We start from the raw sequence: 18,091 nt of genomic DNA on the forward strand, positions 1-18,091 counted from the left end.
GGCTTCAGAACTCTTCCAATGTTCTCGGAATTCCGCTGACGTTTAAAAATGCTTCGGAATTCTTCCATTGTTCTCGGAATTCCGCTGACGTTTAAAAATGCTTCACAACTCTTCCATTGTTCTCGGAATTCCGCTGACGCTTAAAAATGCTTCACAACTCTTCTATTGTTCTCAGAATTCCGCTGACTATTAAAAATGCTTCGGAACTCTTCCATTGTTGTCGGAATTCCGCTGACGCTTAAAATTGCTTCAAAACTCTTCCATTGTTCTCGGAATTCCGCTGAAGTTTAAGAATGCTTCAGAACTCTTCCATTGTTGTCAGAATTCTGCTGAAGTTTAAAAATGCTTCGGAACTCTTCCATTGTTCTCAGAATTCTGCTGACATTTAAAAATGCTTCGGAACTCTTCCATTGTTCTCGGAATTCCGTTGAAGTTTAAAAATGCTTCGGAACGCTGACATTGTTCTCAGAATTCCGCTGAAGTTTAACATGCTTTGGTACCCTTCTATTGTTCTCGGAATTCTGCTGACTTTTAAAAATGCTTCGGAACTCTTCCATTGTTCTCAGAATTCCGCTGACTTTTAAAAATGCTTCGGAACTCTTCCATTGTTCTCGGAATTCCGCTGAAGTTTTGAAGTTTAAAAATGCTTCGGAATTCTTCCATTGTTCTCGGAATTCCGCTGACGCTTAAAAATGCTTCACAACTCTTCTATTGTTCACAGAATTCCGCTGACTTTTAAAAATGCTTCAGAACTCTTCCATTGTTCTCGGAATTCCGCTGACGCATAAAATTGCTTCACAACTCTTCTATTGTTCTCGGAATTCCGCTGACATTTAAAAATGCTTCGAAACTCTTCCATTGTTCTCAAAATTCCGCTGAAGTTTAAGAATGCTTCGGAACTCTTCCATTGTTCTCAGAATTCTGCTGAAGTTTAAAAATGCTTCGGAACTCTTCCATTGTTCTCAGAATTCCGCTGATGCTTAAAAATGCTTCACAACTCTTCCATTGTTCTCGGTATTCAGCTGACTTTTAAAAATGCTTCTGAACTCTTCCATTGTTCTCGGAGTTCCGCTGAAGTTTAAGTATGCTTCGGAACTCTTCCATTGTTCTCGGAATTCTGCTGAAGTTTAAAAATGCTTCGGAACTCTTCCATTTTTCTCAGAATTCCGCTGACATTTAAAAATGCTTCGGAACTCTTCCATTGTTCTCGGAATTCCACTGACGTTTAAAAATGCTTCGGAACTCTTCCATTGTTCTCGGAATTCCGCTGACGTTTAAAAATGCTCCACAACTCTTCCATTGTTCTCGGAATTCCGCTGACTTTTAAAAATGCTTCGGAACTCTTCAATTGTTCTCCAAATTCCGCTGAAGTTTAAAAATGCTTCGGAACTCTTCCAGTGTTCGCAGAATTCCGCTGACGTTTAAAAATGCTTCGGAAATCTTCCATTGTTTTCAAAATCCGCTGACGTTTAAAAATGCTTCGGAACTCTTCCATTGTTCTCGGAATTCTGCTGACATTTAAAAATGCTTCAGAACTCTTCCATTGTTCTCGGAATTCCGCTGATGTTTAAAAATGCTTCGGAACTCTTCCATTGTTCTCGGAATTCCGCTGACATTTAAAAAGGCTTCAGAACTCTTCCAATGTTCTCGGAATTCCGCTGACGTTTAAAAATGCTTCGGAACGCTTCCATTGTTCTCGGAATTCCGCTGACGTTTAAAAATGCTTCACAACTCTTCCATTGTTCTCGGAATTCCGCTGACGCTTAAAAATTCTTCACAACTCTTCTATTGTTCTCAGAATTCCGCTGACGTTTAAAAATGCTTCACAACTCTTCCATTGTTCTCGGAATTCCGCTGACGTTTAAAAATGCTTCACAACTCTTCCATTGTTCTCGGTATTCCGCTGACTTTTAAAAATGCTTCAGAACTCTTCCATTGTTCTCGGAATTCCGCTGAAGTTTAAGTATGCTTCGGAACTCTTCCATTGTTCTCGGAATTCTGCTGAAGTTTAAAAATGCTTCGCAACTCTTCCATTGTTCTCAGAATTCCGCTGACATTTAAAAATGCTTCGGAACTCTTCCATTGTTCTCGGAATTTTGCTGAAGTTTAAAAATGCTTCGGAACTCTTCCATTGTTCTCAGAATTCCGCTGACATTTAAAAATGCTTCGGAACTCTTCCATTGTTCTCGGAATTCCGCTGACATTTAAAAAGGCTTCAGAACTCTTCCATTGTTCTCGGAATTACGCTAACGTTTAAAAATGCTTCGGAACTCTTCCATTGTTCTCGGAATTCCGCTGACGTTTAAAAATGCTTCACAACTCTTCCATTGTTCTCGGAATTCCGCTGACGTTTAAAAATGCTTCGGATCTCTTCCATTGTTCTCGGAATTCCGCTGACGCTTAAAAATGCTTCACAACTCTTCTATTGTTCTCGGAATTCCGCTGACATTTAAAAATGCTTCGGAACTCTTCCATTGTTCTCGGAATTCTGCTGAAGTTTAAAAATGCTTCGGAACTCTTCCATTGTTCTCGGAATTCCGCTGACATTTAAAAAGGCTTCAGAACTCTTCCATTGTTCTCGGAATTCCGCTGAAGTTTAAAAATGCTTCGGAACTCTTCCATTGTTCTCAGAATTCCGCTGACATTTAAATATACTTCGGAACTCTTCCATTGTTCTCGGAATTCCGCTGACATTTAAAAATGCTTCAGAACTCTTCCATTGTTCTCGGAATTCCGCTGACGTTTAAAAATGCTTCGGAACTCTTCCATTGTTCTCAAAATTCCGCTGACGTTTAAAAATGCTTCACAACTCTTCCATTGTTCTCGGAATTCCGCTGACTTTTAAAAATGCTTCGGAACTCTTTGATTGTTCTCCAAATTCCGCTGAAGTTTAAAAATGCTTCGGAACTCTTCCAGTGTTCTCAGAATTCCGCTGACGTTTAAAAATGCTTCAGAAACCTTCCATTGTTTTCAAACTTCCGCTGACGTTTAAAAATGCTTCAGAACTCTTCCATTGTTCTCGGAATTCCGCTGACGTTTAAAAATGCTTCGGAACTCTTCCATTGTTCCAGGAATTCTGCTGAAGTTTAAAAATGCTTCGGAACTCTTCCATTGTTCTCGGAATTCCGCTGACTTTTAAAAATGCTTCGAAACTCTTCCATTGTTCTCGGAATTCCGCTGAAGTTTAAGAATGCTTCGGAACTCTTCCATTGTTCTCGGAATTCTGCTGAAGTTTTGAAGTTTAAAAATGCTTCGTAATTCTTCCATTGTTCTCGGAATTCCGCTGACGCTTAAAAATGCTTCACAACTCTTCTATTGTTCTCAGAATTCCGCTGACTTTTAAAAATGCTTCAGAACTCTCCCATTGTTCTCGGAATTCCGTTGACGTTTAAAAATGCTTCGGAACTCTTCCATTGTTCTCGGAATTCTGCTGACGCTTAAAATTGCTTCAAAGCTCTTACATTGTTCTCGGAATTCCGCTGAAGTTTAAGAATGCTTCGGAACTCTTCCATTGTTCTCAGAATTCTGCTGAAGTTTAAAAATGCTTCGGAACTCTTCCATTGTTCTCGGAATTCCGCTGACGCTTAAAAATGCTTCACAACTCTTCTATTGTTCTCGGAATTCCGCTGATATTTAAAAATGCTTCGGAACTCTTCCATTGTTCTCGGAATTCCACTGAAGTTTAAGAATGCTTCGGAACTCTTCAATTGTTCTCGGAATTCTGCTGAAGTTTAAAAATGCTTCGGACTCTTCCATTGTTCTCGGAATTCCGCTGACATATAAAAATGCTTCGGAACTCTTCCATTGTTCTCGGCATTCCGCTGATGTTTAAAAATGCTTCCGAACTCTTCCATTCTTCTCGCAATTCCGCTGACGTTTAAAATTGCTTCGGAACTCTTCCATTGTTCTCGGATTTCCGCTGACTTTTAAAAATGCTTCGGAACTCTTCCATTGTTCTCCAAATTCCGCTGAAGTTTAAAAATGCTTCGGAACGCTTCCATTGTTCTCAGAATTCCGCTGACATTTAAAAATGCTTCGGAAATCTTCTAGTGTTCTCGGAATTCCGCTGACATTTAAAAAGCCTTCAGAACTCTTCCATTGTTCTCGGAATTCCGCTGACGTTTAAAAATGCTTCGGAACTCTTCCATTGTTCTCGGAATTCCGCTGATGTTTAAAAATGCTTCGGAACTCTTCCATTGTTCTCGGAATTCCGCGGAAGTTTAAGAATGCTTCGGAACTCTTCCATTGTTCTCGGAATTCGGCTGAAGTTTAAAAATGCTTCGGATCTCTTCCATTGTTTTCAGAATTCCGCTGACATTTAAAAATGCTTTGGAACTCTTCCATTGTTCTCGGAATTCTGCTGACATTTAAAAATGCTTCGGAACTTTTCCATTGTTCTTGGAATTCCGCTGACATTTAAAAATGCTTCTGAACTCTTCCATTGTTCTGGAATTTTGCTGACCTTTAAAAATGCTTCACAACTCTTTCATTGTTCTCGGTATTCCGCTGGCTTTTAAAAATGATTCGGGACTCTTCCATTGTTCTCGGAATTCTGATGAAGTTTAAAAATGCTTCAGAACTCTTCCATTGTTCTCAAAATTCCGCTGACATTTAAAAATGCTTCGGAACGCTTCCATTGTTCTCGGAATTCCGCTGACATTTAGAAATGGTTCAGAACTCTTCCATTGTTCTCGGAATTCCGCTGACGTTTAAAAATGCTTCAGAACTCTTCCATTGTTCTCGGAATTCCGCTGAAGTTTAAGTATGCTTCGGAACTCTTCCATTGTTCTCGGAATGCTGCTGAAGTTTAAAAATGCTTCGGAACTCTTCCATTGTTCTCAGAATTTCGCTGACATTTAAAAATGCTTCGGAACTCTTCCATTGTTCTCGGAATTCTGCTGAAGTTTAAAAATGCTTCGGAACTCTTCCATTGTTCTCAGAATTCCGCTGACATTTAAAAATGCTTCGGAACTCTTCCATTGTTCTCGGAATTCCGCTGACATTTAAAAAGGCTTCAGAACTCTTCCATTGTTCTCGGAATTCCGCTAACGTTTAAAAATGCTTCGGAACTCTTCCATTGTTCTCGGAATTCCGCTGACGTTTCAAAATGCTTCACAACTCTTCCATTGTTCTCGAAATTCCGCTGACGTTTAAAAATGCTTCGGATCTCTTCCATTGTTCTCGGAATTCCGCTGACGCTTAAAAATGCTTCACAACTCTTCTATTGTTCTCGGAATTCCGCTGACATTTAAAAATGCTTCGGAATTCTTCCATTGTTCTCGGAATTCCGCTGAAGTTTAAGAATGCTTCGGAACTATTCCATTGTTCTCGGAATTCTGCTGAAGTTTAAAAATGCTTCGGAACTCTTCCAATGTTCTCGGAATTCCGCTGACATTTAAAAAGGCTTCAGAACTCTTCCATTGTTCTCGGAATTCCGCTGAAGTTTAAAAATGCTTTGGAACTCTTTCATTGTTCTCAGAATTCCGCTGACATTTAAAAATGCTTCGGAACTCTTCCATTGTTCTCAAAATTCCGCTGACATTTAAAAATGCTTCAGAACTCTTCCATTGTTCTCGGAATTCCGCTGACGTTTAAAAATGCTTCACAACTCTTCCATTGTTCTCGGAATTCCGCTGACGTTTAAAAATGCTTCGGAACTCTTCCATTGTTCCAGGAATTCTGCTGAAGTTTAAAAATGCTTCGGAACTCTTCCATTGTTCTCGGAATTCCGCTGACTTTTAAAAATGCTTCGGAACTCTTCCATTGTTCTCGGAATTCCGCTGAAGTTTAAGAATGCTTCGGAACTCTTCCATTGTTCTCGGAATTCTGCTAAAGTTTTGAAGTTTAAAAATGCTTCGGAATTCTTCCATTGTTCTCGGAATTCCGCTGACGCTTAAAAATGCTTCGGAACTCTTCCATTGTTCTCGGAATTCCGCTGACGCTTAAAATTGCTTCAAAACTCTTACATTGTTCTCGGAATTCCGCTGAAGTTTAAGAATGCTTCGGAACTCTTCTATTGTTCTCAGAATTCTGCTGAAGTTTAAAAATGCTTCGGAACTCTTCCATTGTTCTCGGAATTCCGCTGACGCTTAAAAATGCTTCACAACTCTTCTATTGTTCTCGGAATTCCGCTGATATTTAAAAATGCTTCGGAACTCTTCCATTGTTCTCGGAATTCCGCTGAAGTTTAAAAATGCTTCGGAACTCTTCCATTGTTCTCGGAATTCGGTTGACATTTAAAAAGGCTTCAGAACTCTTCCATTGTTCTCGGAATTCTGCTGATGTTTAAAAATGCTTTGGATCTCTTCCATTGTCGTAATTCCGCTGAAGTTTAAAAATGCTTCGGACTCTTCCATTGTTCTCGGAATTCCGCTGACATATAAAAATGCTTCGGAACTCTTCCATTGTTCTCGGCATTCCGCTGATGTTTAAAAATGCTTCCGAACTCTTCCATTCTTCTCGCAATTCCGCTGACGTTTAAAATTGCTTCGGAACTCTTCCATTGTTCTCGGAATTCCGCTGACGTTTAAAAATGCTTCACAACTCTTCCTTTGTTCTCGGAATTCCGCTGACTTTTAAAAATGCTTCGGAACTCTTCCATTGTTCTCCAAATTCCGCTGAAGTTTAAAAATGCTTTGGAACGCTTCCATTGTTCTCAGAATTCCGCTGACATTTAAAATTGCTTCGGAAATCTTCTAGTGTTCTCGGAATTCCGCTGACATTTGAAAAGCCTTCAGAACTCTTCCATTGTTCTCGGAATTCCGCTGACGTTTAAAAATGCTTCAGAACTCTTCCATTGTTCTCGGAATTCCGCTGACGTTTAAAAATGCTTCGGAACTCTTCCATTGTTCTCGGAATTCCGGTGAAATTTAAAAATGCTTCGGAACGCTTACATTGTTCTCAGAATTCCACTGAAGTTTAAACATGCTTTGGTATCCTTCTATTGTTCTCGGAATTCTGCTGACTTTTAAAAATGCTTCGGAAATCTTCCATTGTTCTCGGAATTCCGCTGACTTTTAAAAATGCTTCGGAACTCTTCCATTGTTCTCGGAATTCCGCTGAAGTTTTGAAGTTTAAAAATGCTTCGGAATTCTTCCATTGTTCTCGGAATTCCGCTGACGCTTAAAAATGCTTCACAACTCTTCTATTGTTGTCAGAATTCCGCTGACTTTTAAAAATGCTTCAGAACTCTTCCATTGTTCTCCGAATTCCGCTGACGTTTAAAAATGCTTCGGAACTCCTCCATTGTTCTCGGAATTCCGCTGACGCTTAAAATTGCTTCACAACTCTCCTATTGTTCTCGGAATTCCGCTGACTTTTAAAAATGCTTCGAAACTCTTCCATTGTTCTCGGAATACCGCTGAAGTTTAAGAATGCTTCGGAACTCTTCCATTGTTCTCAGAATTCTGCTGAAGTTTAAAAATGCTTCGGAACTCTTCCATTGTTCTCGGTATTCGGCTGACTTTTAAAAATGCTTCTGAACTCTTCCATTGTTCTCGGAATTCCGCTGACATATAAAAATGCTTCGGAACTCTTCCATTGTTCTCGGCATTCCGCTGATGTTTAAAAATGCTTCCGAACTCTTCCATTCTTCTCGCAATTCCGCTGACATTTAAAAATGCTTCGGAATTCTTCCATTGTTCTCGGAATTCCGCTGACGCTTAAAATTGCTTCACACCTCTTCTATTGTTCTCGGAATTCCGCTGACTTTTAAAAATGCTTCGGAATTCGTCCATTGTTCTCGGAATTCCGCTGAAGTTTAAGAATGCTTCGGAACTCTTCCATTGTTCTTGGAATTCTGCTGAAGTTTAAAAATGCTTCGGAACTCTTCCAATGTTCTCGGAATTCCGCTGACATTTAAAAAGGCTTCAGAACTCTTCCATTGTTCTCGGAATTCCGCTGAAGTTTAAAAATGCTTTGGAACTCTTTCATTGTTCTCAGAATTCCGCTGACATTTAAAAATGCTTCGGAACTCTTCCATTGTTCTCAAAATTCCGCTGACATTTAAAAATGCTTCAGAACTCTTCCATTGTTCTCGGAATTCCGCTGACGTTTAAAAATGCTTCACAACTCTTCCATTGTTCTCGGAATTCCGCTGACTTTTAAAAATGCTTCGGAACTCTTTGATTGTTCTCCAAATTCCGCTGAAGTTTAAAAATGCTTCGGAACTCTTCCATTGTTCTCGGAATTCCGCTGACGTTTAAAAATGCTTCGGAACTCTTCCATTGTTCCAGGAATTCTGCTGAAGTTTAAAAATGCTTCGGAACTCTTCCATTGTTCTCGGAATTCCGCTGACTTTTAAAAATGCTTCGGAACTCTTCCATTGTTCTCGGAATTCCGCTGAAGTTTAAGAATGCTTCGGAACTCTTCCATTGTTCTCGGAATTCTGCTAAAGTTTTGAAGTTTAAAAATGCTTCGGAATTCTTCCATTGTTCTCGGAATTCCGCTGACGCTTAAAAATGCTTCGGAACTCTTCCATTGTTCTCGGAATTCCGCTGACGCTTAAAATTGCTTCAAAACTCTTACATTGTTCTCGGAATTCCGCTGAAGTTTAAGAATGCTTCGGAACTCTTCTATTGTTCTCAGAATTCTGCTGAAGTTTAAAAATGCTTCGGAACTCTTCCATTGTTCTCGGAATTCCGCTGACGCTTAAAAATGCTTCACAACTCTTCTATTGTTCTCGGAATTCCGCTGATATTTAAAAATGCTTCGGAACTCTTCCATTGTTCTCGGAATTCCGCTGAAGTTTAAAAATGCTTCGGAACTCTTCCATTGTTCTCGGAATTCGGTTGACATTTAAAAAGGCTTCAGAACTCTTCCATTGTTCTCGGAATTCTGCTGATGTTTAAAAATGCTTTGGATCTCTTCCATTGTCGTAATTCCGCTGAAGTTTAAAAATGCTTCGGACTCTTCCATTGTTCTCGGAATTCCGCTGACATATAAAAATGCTTCGGAACTCTTCCATTGTTCTCGGCATTCCGCTGATGTTTAAAAATGCTTCCGAACTCTTCCATTCTTCTCGCAATTCCGCTGACGTTTAAAATTGCTTCGGAACTCTTCCATTGTTCTCGGAATTCCGCTGACGTTTAAAAATGCTTCACAACTCTTCCTTTGTTCTCGGAATTCCGCTGACTTTTAAAAATGCTTCGGAACTCTTATATTGTTCTCCAAATTCCGCTGAAGTTTAAAAATGCTTTGGAACGCTTCCATTGTTCTCAGAATTCCGCTGACATTTAAAATTGCTTCGGAAATCTTCTAGTGTTCTCGGAATTCCGCTGACATTTGAAAAGCCTTCAGAACTCTTCCATTGTTCTCGGAATTCCGCTGACGTTTAAAAATGCTTCAGAACTCTTCCATTGTTCTCGGAATTCCGCTGACGTTTAAAAATGCTTCGGAACTCTTCCATTGTTCTCGGAATTCCGGTGAAATTTAAAAATGCTTCGGAACGCTTACATTGTTCTCAGAATTCCACTGAAGTTTAAACATGCTTTGGTACCCTTCTATTGTTCTCGGAATTCTGCTGACTTTTAAAAATGCTTCGGAAATCTTCCATTGTTCTCGGAATTCCGCTGACTTTTAAAAATGCTTCGGAACTCTTCCATTGTTCTCGGAATACCGCTGAAGTTTAAGAATGCTTCGGAACTCTTCCATTGTTCTCGGAATTCCGCTGACTTTTAAAAATGCTTCGGAACTCTTCCATTGTTCTCGGAATACCGCTGAAGTTTAAAAATGCTTCGGAACTCTTCCATTGTTCTCGGAATTCCGCTGAAGTTTAAGAATGCTTCGGAACTCTTCCATTGTTCTCGGAATTCCGCTGAAGTTTTGAAGTTTAAAAATGCTTCGGAATTCTTCCATTGTTCTCGGAATTCCGCTGACGCTTAAAAATGCTTCACAACTCTTCTATTGTTCTCAGAATTCCGCTGACTTTTAAAAATGCTTCAGAACTCTTCCATTGTTCTCCGAATTCCGCTGACGTTTAAAAATGCTTCGGAACTCCTCCATTGTTCTCGGAATTCCGCTGACGCTTAAAATTGCTTCACAACTCTCCTATTGTTCTCGGAATTCCGCTGACTTTTAAAAATGCTTCGAAACTCTTCCATTGTTCTCGGAATACCGCTGAAGTTTAAGAATGCTTCGGAACTCTTCCATTGTTCTCAGAATTCTGCTGAAGTTTAAAAATGCTTCGGAACTCTTCCATTGTTCTCGGTATTCGGCTGACTTTTAAAAATGCTTCTGAACTCTTCCATTGTTCTCGGAATTCCGCTGACATATAAAAATGCTTCGGAACTCTTCCATTGTTCTCGGCATTCCGCTGATGTTTAAAAATGCTTCCGAACTCTTCCATTCTTCTCGCAATTCCGCTGACATTTAAAAATGCTTCGGAATTCTTCCATTGTTCTCGGAATTCCGCTGACGCTTAAAATTGCTTCACACCTCTTCTATTGTTCTCGGAATTCCGCTGACTTTTAAAAATGCTTCGGAATTCGTCCATTGTTCTCGGAATTCCGCTGAAGTTTAAGAATGCTTCGGAACTCTTCCATTGTTCTTGGAATTCTGCTGAAGTTTAAAAATGCTTCGGAACTCTTCCATTGTTCTCGGAATTCCGCTGACGCTTAAAAATGCTTCACAACTCTTCTATTGTTCTCGGAATTCCGCTGACTTTTAAAAATGCTTCGGAACTCTTCCATTGTTCTCGGAATTCCGCGGAAGTTTAAGAATGCTTCGGAACTCTTCCATTGTTCTCGGAAGTCTGCTGAAGTTTAAAAATGCTTCGGAACTCTTCCATTGTTCTCGGAATTCCGCTGACTTTTAAAAATGCTTCGAAACTCTTCCATTGTTCTCGGAATTCCGCTGAAGTTTAAGAATGCTTCGGAACTCTTCCATTGTTCTCGGAATTCTGCTGAAGTTTTGAAGTTTAAAAATGTTTCGAAACTCTTCCATTGTTCTCAGAATTCTGCTGAAGTTTAAAAATGCTTCGGAACTCTTCCATTGTTCTCGGAATTCCGCTGACGCTTAAAAATGCTTCACAACTCTTCTATTGTTCTCGGAATTCCGCTGATATTTAAAAATGCTTCGGAACTCTTCCATTGTTCTCGGAATTCCACTGAAGTTTAAGAATGCTTCGGAACTCTTCCATTGTTCTCGGAATTCTGCTGAAGTTTAAAAATGCTTCGGACTCTTCCATTGTTCTCGGAATTCCGCTGACATATAAAAATGCTTCGGAACTCTTCCATTGTTCTCGGCATTCCGCTGATGTTTAAAAATGCTTCCGAACTCTTCCATTCTTCTCGCAATTCCGCTGACGTTTAAAATTGCTTCGGAACTCTTCCATTGTTCTCGGAATTCCGCTGACGTTTAAAAATGCTTCACAACTCTTCCATTGTTCTCGGATTTCCGCTGACTTTTAAAAATGCTTCGGAACGCTTCCATTGTTCTCAGAATTCCGCTGACATTTAAAAATGCTTTGGAAATCTTCTAGTGTTCTCGGAATTCCGCTGACATTTAAAAAGCCTTCAGAACTCTTCCATTGTTCTCGGAATTCCGCTGACGTTTAAAAATGCTTCGGATCTCTTCCATTTTTCTCGGAATTCCGCTGACGTTTAAAAATGCTTCGGAACTCTTCCATTGTTCTCAGAATTCCGCAGAAGTTTAAGAATGCTTCGGAACTCTTCCATTGTTCTCGGAATTCGGCTGAAGTTTAAAAATGCTTCGGAACTCTTCCATTGTTTTCAGAATTCCGCTGACATTTAAAAATGCTTTGGAACTCTTCCATTGTTCTCGGAATTCTGCTGACATTTAAAAATGCTTCGGAACTTTTCCATTGTTCTTGGAATTCCGCTGACATTTAAAAATGCTTCTGAACTCTTCCATTGTTCTGGAATTTTGCTGACGTGTAAAAATGCTTCACAACTCTTTCATTGTTCTCGGTATTCCGCTGGCTTTTAAAAATGATTCGGGACTCTTCCATTGTTCTCGGAATTCTGATGAAGTTTAAAAATGCTTCGGAACTCTTCCATTGTTCTCAAAATTCCGCTGACATTTAAAAATGCTTCGGAACGCTTCCATTGTTCTCGGAATTCCGCTGACATTTAGAAATGGTTCAGAACTCTTCCATGGTTCTCGGAATTCCGCTGACGTTTAAAAATGCTTCGGAACTCTTCCATTGTTCTGGAATTCCGCTGACGTTTAAAAATGCTTCACAACTCTTCCATTGTTCTCGGTATTCCGCTGACTTTTAAAAATGCTTCAGAACTCTTCCATTGTTCTCGGAATTCCGCTGAAGTTTAAGTATGCTTCGGAACTCTTCCATTGTTCTCGGAATGCTGCTGAAGTTTAAAAATGCTTCGGAACTCTTCCATTGTTCTCAGAATTTCGCTGACATTTAAAAATGCTTCGGAACTCTTCCATTGTTCTCGGAATTCTGCTGAAGTTTAAAAATGCTTCGGAACTCTTCCATTGTTCTCAGAATTCCGCTGACATTTAAAAATGCTTCGGAACTCTTCCATTGTTCTCGGAATTCCGCTGACATTTAAAAAGGCTTCAGAACTCTTCCATTGTTCTCGGAATTCCGCTAACGTTTAAAAATGCTTCGGAACTCTTCCATTGTTCTCGGAATTCCGCTGACGTTTAAAAATGCTTCACAACTCTTCCATTGTTCTCGAAATTCCGCTGACGTTTAAAAATGCTTCGGATCTCTTCCATTGTTCTCGGAATTCCGCTGACGCTTAAAAATGCTTCACAACTCTTCCATTGTTCTCGGAATTCCGCTAACGTTTAAAAATGCTTCGGAACTCTTCCATTGTTCTCGGAATTCCGCTGACGTTTAAAAATGCTTCACAACTCTTCCATTGTTCTCGAAATTCCGCTGACGTTTAAAAATGCTTCGGATCTCTTCCATTGTTCTCGGAATTCCGCTGACGCTTAAAAATGCTTCACAACTCTTCTATTGTTCTCGGAATTCCGCTGACGTTTAAAAATGCTTCGGAATTCTTCCATTGTTCTCGGAATTCCGCTGACGTTTAAAAATGCTTCGGAACTCTTCCATTGTTCTCGGAATTCCGGTGAAATTTAAAAATGCTTCGGAACGCTTACATTGTTCTCAGAATTCCACTGAAGTTTAAACATGCTTTGGTACCCTTCTATTGTTCTCGGAATTCTGCTGACTGTTAAAAATGCTTCGGAAATCTTCCATTGTTCTCGGAATTCCGCTGACTTTTAAAAATGCTTCGGAACTCTTCCATTGTTCTCGGAATTCCGCTGAAGTTTTGAAGTTTAAAAATGCTTCGGAATTCTTCCATTGTTCTCGGAATTCCGCTGACGCTTAAAAATGCTTCACAACTCTTCTATTGTTCTCAGAATTCCGCTGACTTTTAAAAATGCTTCAGAACTCTTCCATTGTTCTCCGAATTCCGCTGACGTTTAAAAATGCTTCGGAACTCCTCCATTGTTCTCGGAATTCCGCTGACGCTTAAAATTGCTTCACAACTCTCCTATTGTTCTCGGAATTCCGCTGACTTTTAAAAATGCTTCGAAACTCTTCCATTGTTCTCGGAATACCGCTGAAGTTTAAGAATGCTTCGGAACTCTTCCATTGTTCTCAGAATTCTGCTGAAGTTTAAAAATGCTTCGGAACTCTTCCATTGTTCTCGGTATTCGGCTGACTTTTAAAAATGCTTCTGAACTCTTCCATTGTTCTCGGAATTCCGCTGACATATAAAAATGCTTCGGAACTCTTCCATTGTTCTCGGCATTCCGCTGATGTTTAAAAATGCTTCCGAACTCTTCCATTCTTCTCGCAATTCCGCTGACATTTAAAAATGCTTCGGAATTCTTCCATTGTTCTCGGAATTCCGCTGACGCTTAAAATTGCTTCACACCTCTTCTATTGTTCTCGGAATTCCGCTGACTTTTAAAAATGCTTCGGAATTCGTCCATTGTTCTCGGAATTCCGCTGAAGTTTAAGAATGCTTCGGAACTCTTCCATTGTTCTCGGAATTCTGCTGAAGTTTAAAAATGCCTCGGAACTCTTCCATTGTTCTCGGAATTCCGCTGACGCTTAAAAATGCTTCACAACTCTTCTATTGTTCTCGGAATTCCGCTGACTTTTAAAAATGCTTCGGAACTCTTCCATTGTTCTCGGAATTCCGCGGAAGTTTAAGAATGCTTCGGAACTCTTCCATTGTTCTCGGAAGTCTGCTGAAGTTTAAAAATGCTTCGGAACTCTTCCATTGTTCTCGGAATTCCGCTGAAGTTTAAGAATGCTTCGGAACTCTTCCATTGTTCTCGGAATTCTGCTGAAGTTTTGAAGTTTAAAAATGCTTCAGAATTCTTCCATTGTTCTCGGAATTCCGCTGACGCTTAAAAATGCTTCACAACTCTTCTATTGTTCTCAGAATTCCGCTGACTTTTAAAAATGCTTCAGAACTCTCCCATTGTTCTCGGAATTCCGTTGACGTTTAAAAATGCTTCGGAACTCTTCCATTGTTCTCGGAATTCTGCTGACGCTTAAAATTGCTTCAAAACTCTTACATTGTTCTCGGAATTCCGCTGAAGTTTAAGAATGCTTCGGAACTCTTCCTTTGTTCTCAGAATTCTGCTGAAGTTTAAACATGCTTCGGAACTCTTCCATTGTTCTCGGAATTCCGCTGACGTTTAAAAATGCTTCACAACTCTTCCATTGTTCTCGGAATTCCGCTGACTTTTAAAAATGCTTCGGAACTCTTCCATTGTTCTCCAAATTCCGCTGAAGTTTAAAAATGCTTTGGAACGCTTCCATTGTTCTCAGAATTCCGCTGACATTTAAAATTGCTTCGGAAATCTTCTAGTGTTCTCGGAATTCCGCTGACATTTAAAAAGCCTTCAGAACTCTTCCATTGTTCTCGGAATTCCGCTGACGTTTAAAAATGCTTCGGAACTCTTCCATTGTTCTCGGAATTCCGCTGACGTTTAAAAATGCTTCGGAACTCTTCCATTGTTCTCGGAATTCCGGTGAAATTTAAAAATGTTTCGGAACGCTTACATTGTTCTCAGAATTCCACTGAAGTTTAAACATGCTTTGGTACCCTTCTATTGTTCTCGGAATTCTGCTGACTTTTAAAAATGCTTCGGAAATCTTCCATTGTTCTCGGAATTCCGCTCACTTTTAAAAATGCTTCGGAACTCTTCCATTGTTCTCGGAATTCCGCTGAAGTTTTGAAGTTTAAAAATGCTTCGGAATTCTTCCATTGTTCTCGGAATTCCGCTGACGCTTAAAAATGCTTCACAACTCTTCTATTGTTCTCAGAATTCCGCTGACTTTTAAAAATGCTTCAGAACTCTTCCATTGTTCTCCGAATTCTGCTGACGTTTAAAAATGCTTCGGAACTCCTCCATTGTTCTCGGAATTCCGCTGACGCTTAAAATTGCTTCACAACTCTCCTATTGTTCTCGGAATTCCGCTGACTTGTAAAAATGCTTCGAAACTCTTCCATTGTTCTCGGAATACCGCTGAAGTTTAAGAATGCTTCGGAACTCTTCCATTGTTCTCAGAATTCTGCTGAAGTTTAAAAATGCTTCGGAACTCTTCCATTGTTCTCGGTATTCGGCTGACTTTTAAAAATGCTTCGGAACTCTTCCATTGTTCTCGGAATTCTGCTGACGCTTAAAATTGCTTCAAAACTCTTACATTGTTCTCGGAATTCCGCTGAAGTTTAAGAATTCTTCGGAACTCTTCCATTGTTCTCAGAATTCTGCTGAAGTTTAAAAATGCTTCGGAACTCTTCCATTGTTCTCGGAATTCCGCTGACGTTTAAAAATGCTTCACAACTCTTCCATTGTTCTCGGAATTCCGCTGACTTTTAAAAATGCTTCGGAACTCTTCCATTGTTCTCCAAATTCCGCTGAAGTTTAAAAATGCTTTGGAACGCTTCCATTGTTCTCAGAATTCCGCTGACATTTAAAATTGCTTCGGAAATCTTCTAGTGTTCTCGGAATTCCGCTGACATTTAAAAAGCCTTCAGAACTCTTCCATTGTTCTCGGAATTCCGCTGACGTTTAAAAATGCTTCGGAACTCTTCCATTGTTCTCGGAATTCCGCTGACGTTTAAAAATGCTTCGGAACTCTTCCACTGTTCTCGGAATTCCGGTGAAATTTAAAAATGCTTCGGAACGCTTACATTGTTCTCAGAATTCCACTGAAGTTTAAACATGCTTTGGTACCCTTCTATTGTTCTCGGAATTCTGCTGACTTTTAAAAATGCTTCGGAAATCTTCCATTGTTCTCGGAATTCCGCTGACTTTTAAAAATGCTTCGGAACTCTTCCATTGTTCTCGGAATTCCGCTGAAGTTTTGAAGTTTAAAAATGCTTCGGAATTCTTCCATTGTTCTCGGAATTCCGCTGACGCTTAAAAATGCTTCACAACTCTTCTATTGTTCTCAGAATTCCGCTGACTTTTAAAAATGCTTCAGAACTCTTCCATTGTTCTCCGAATTCCGCTGACGTTTAAAAATGCTTCGGAACTCCTCCATTGTTCTCGGAATTCCGCTGACGCTTAAAATTGCTTCACAACTCTCCTATTGTTCTCGGAATTCCGCTGACTTTTAAAAATGCTTCGAAACTCTTCCATTGATCTCGGAATACCGCTGAAGTTTAAGAATGCTTCGGAACTCTTCCATTGTTCTCAGAATTCTGCTGAAGTTTAAAAATGCTTCGGAACTCTTCCATTGTTCTCGGTATTCGGCTGACTTTTAAAAATGCTTCTGAACTCTTCCATTGTTCTCGGAATTCCGCTGACATATAAAAATGCTTCGGAACTCTTCCATTGTTCTCGGCATTCCGCTGATGTTTAAAAATGCTTCCGAACTCTTCCATTCTTCTCGCAATTCCGCTGACATTTAAAAATGCTTCGGAATTCTTCCATTGTTCTCGGAATTCCGCTGACTTTTAAAAATGCTTCGGAATTCGTCCAATGTTCTCGGAATTCCGCTGAAGTTTAAGAATGCTTCGGAACTCTTCCATTGTTCTCGGAATTCTGCTGAAGTTTAAAAATGCTTCGGAACTCTTCCATTGTTCTCGGAATTCCGCTGACGCTTAAAAATGCTTCACAACTCTTCTATTGTTCTCGGAATTCCGCTGACTTTTAAAAATGCTTCGGAACTCTTCCATTGTTCTCGGAATTCCGCGGAAGTTTAAGAATGCTTCGGAACTCTTCCATTGTTCTCGGAATTCTGCTGAAGTTTTGAAGTTTAAAAATGCTTCGGAATTCTTCCATTGTTCTCGGAATTCCGCTGACGCTTAAAAATGCTTCACAACTCTTCTATTGTTCTCAGAATTCCGCTGACTTTTAAAAATGCTTCAGAACTCTCCCATTGTTCTCGGAATTCCGTTGACGTTTAAAAATGCTTCGGAACTCTTCCATTGTTCTCGGAATTCTGCTGACGCTTAAAATTGCTTCAAAACTCTTACATTGTTCTCGGAATTCCGCTGAAGTTTAAGAATGCTTCGGAACTCTTCCATTGTTCTCAGAATTCTGCTGAAGTTTAAAAATGCTTCGGAACTCTTCCATTGTTCTCGGAATTCCGCTGACGTTTAAAAATGCTTCACAACTCTTCTATTGTTCTCGGAATTCCGCTGATATTTAAAAATGCTTCGGAACTCTTCCATTGTTCTCGGAATTCCACTGAAGTTTAAGAATGCTTCGGAACTCTTCCATTGTTCTCGGAATTCTGCTGAAGTTTAAAAATGCTTCGGACTCTTCCATTGTTCTCGGAATTCTGCTGACATATAAAAATGCTTCGGAACTCTTCCATTGTTCTCGGCATTCCGCTGATGTTTAAATATGCTTCCGAACTCTTCCATTCTTCTCGCAATTCCGCTGACGTTTAAAATTGCTTCGGAACTCTTCCATTGTTCTCGGAATTCCGCTGACGCTTAAAAATGCTTCACAACTCTTCTATTGTTCTCAGAATTCCGCTGATATTTAAAAATGCTTCGGAACTCTTCCATTGTTCTCGGAATTCCGCTGAAGTTTAAGAATGCTTCGGAACTCTTCCATTGTTCTCGAAATTTTGCTGAAGTTTAAAAATGCTTCGGAACTGTTCCATTGTTCTCGG

This window comes from Phyllobates terribilis, unplaced genomic scaffold (assembly GCF_046119375.1).
Source record: "Phyllobates terribilis strain yellow unplaced genomic scaffold, ASM4611937v1 Scaffold_28__1_contigs__length_16237799, whole genome shotgun sequence".
Taxonomy (NCBI): domain Eukaryota; kingdom Metazoa; phylum Chordata; class Amphibia; order Anura; family Dendrobatidae; genus Phyllobates; species Phyllobates terribilis.